Here is a 2,673-nt window from a genome sequence, read left to right on the forward strand (position 1 = left end):
GTACCTATTAAATAAAATAATATAAAAAATAATATTAAGTTTAATTTGATTAAAAATATTTTATAATTTCTAACCGAAGGAGTATAACTCTCTCAAAGTTTTTTTTTTTTTTAGGCCATACTCTTTAAATGACTTGTTAATATAGCTTCTAATATTTAAATCATGTGTAAATAAACTCTACATGTTATAACCCATTATTTATAACAGATAAATAAACCGTCATGAAACTATATATATATAGAAAAATGAATTTAAAACTCAAAAGGTTGTGTTGTCGAGTTTAATTTTAAAGGTTAGGTAGATTAATACACTAACCAAAAATTACTTTCAAAGGATCAGAAGATAATTTTAATATATTATTATTAATATTCAATTCCAAACTTCAACACAACTAACTTTAAGAGTTTCATCCAACACGTAAATTTATACATCAAAATCTGGAAACAAGTACTTCATATCTTCTTGTCTATCCACTATCAGAGTAGCCACATCACCTTAATTAACTTTCTCATACAAAAAGAAAAGAAAAAAACTCAGAAGGCAGAAGCTACATATGTCATGTAAACAAAGAGAGAATTAAAGATCTTTCATGGAAAACCGAAAGAGCTCATCATCACAATCACAGGCTTACACAGTAATACAATAATTACAGAAAGAAGAAGCTTCATCATCATCATATTTTGATCATCACCGGGCCAAGAGAGGAAACCAGCGTTCTTGTAAAGAAGACTGGTAAGAGATCATGAAGAAAAGAAAAACCAGAAGGAAGCCGACACCCCAAGGAGTGCCGCCTGCCCTCTGCAGAGAATCTTTATCAGAAAAAGGAATCAGAGAAGAGAAGAATCCATCACTGTTAGAGAGAAAGTGAAGGACGAGAAGAAGCAGGAGAGGCGACACCATGAGAACCATCTTCACTTGATCCATCAAGCTCTCCATGATTGGCTCGTAGTTTATGTACCATGAGAAACCCAGAAAACATGAACAGTGTTAGAAGGAAGACACAGAGATGCAGAGGAAATCCAGGTTGTTGCTGCTGATGAGAGCTCCATGATGAAGCCATTTGACGATGATTAACTTGCAGAATTTGCAGATGAAACTGCTTTGTTATTCGTTGTGGTTGAGAATTGCGGAGAGAAGAGGTTTTAATTTATAATAAAAGGAGAAAATGCGGAAAGCCAGCTAGCTCGCCTGACACGAATCGTCACATCGTTGGTCGGTAAATACAGAATAAAAAAAGGAGAAGGAAACGAAAATTTCTATCATGCATGCAATGCAAATTGCAAAAGTCTCGAGGGTTAGTATTATAATCTTTTTCTTTCCTTTAGAATGGACCCCACATGAAAATTTTGACGAGATCACTTTTTTGAAATAAGTTTTATCCTCTGACATTTTTAATAAAATATTATTTTTAATAAATTAGTTAATAATTTTTAATTAATATTATCTTTTTATATTTACTATTATTTAATAGAATATTTTATTTAAAAATAAATATAAAATGTTAATTTATGAGAACATTTTTTTAAAAAAAAATATAATTATTATTTTTTAAAACACTAAAACTATCTTACATTTTTAAACATTTAATCTTTTTTAAAAATATTTTATATTTAAATTGTAAGTTTGTCCCAGCGTCAATGCCTGTTTAAGATATTGGTGCTAAGTAATTATGATTGGGTGGAATAAAAAAATTTAACATGCTCTTGAATAAGCAACTTGGGAAAAACACTTAAAAGAATTATATTATTAAACTAGCTAATTGGATATACAGCGTTTCTAATATACTTAAGAAAAATTAAAGATTGGTCCTTTTTTTTTTTTTGTTGCCAGAAAAAAGATTGGTCCTTACTATATTAGGGTGGGGAAAAGAAATCGTGTTGATGAGTCAGATGAATAGACACCGAGCTGGCACAATCTAACACGCACACACGCTGGCACAATCTAAAACACACACACACACACACACCCACAACCCACACCCACCACACACACAGTTCTTGGTCAAGCACCTTATTGTTGGAACTTAGGAAAATCAAAAACTATAGTAGTGACTTTTTTAACCACTTTTTTAAATTTAATTTAAAAGTTTTATAAAAAAAACCAAATTAAATCATAGCTTCAAAATATTAAGTAATTAAAAGAATAATAAGATGATGCATGTAGAAGTTAAAAGTTTAAACCCTCCGAAAATATATATTGTTTAAGTCTTAAACTTTTTATATAAAATAAATAAATGACAAGCCCCAGCTGCAAGTCCAAGCCATATAGTTACGTTTAATTAGAGCAAAGATTTAAAGCTTCACCTCTGTTTTTTTTTTTTCATTTTTTTATAGCTGCAATGTATAACCGGTTTTGAAGTAATGCAAATTCTTACCACTAATTAATAAATTTTATTTTTAATAAAAATATTAAATAAAAAGTGAGTTTGTTAACTTAATTAAGACTAACTCAAGTGATAAAGATGAAATTGGATGTAGATGGAAATAAAAAATTCAAAATCCTCTTAATATTTAAAAATTAGCTGGATTCAGCCTTTCGGCCTAGTACCATAGGATGAAAAAGCAAAGGGCTAGCTTTGTATAACTTTATTCATGGGCAAGTTATTATGTGCTTTCTCAACAAGAAGGAAAGAGATGAATGCTAGTTGAATAATTTTAATGTAATGTAATGGCG

At 29.9% G+C, this 2,673-nt stretch overlaps 1 pseudogene; it reads right to left on the reverse strand.

Annotated features, from left to right (window-relative positions):
• Nucleotides 1-404: 404 nt before the first annotated feature.
• On the reverse strand, nucleotides 405-1,075 carry LOC129297036 (uncharacterized; annotated as a pseudogene).
• Between the last annotated feature and the right edge of the window lie 1,598 nt (nucleotides 1,076-2,673).

The sequence above is a fragment of the Prosopis cineraria genome, unplaced genomic scaffold (assembly GCF_029017545.1).
Source record: "Prosopis cineraria cultivar Desert tree isolate PC_DT_omini unplaced genomic scaffold, ASM2901754v1 PC422, whole genome shotgun sequence".
NCBI lineage: Eukaryota > Viridiplantae > Streptophyta > Magnoliopsida > Fabales > Fabaceae > Prosopis > Prosopis cineraria.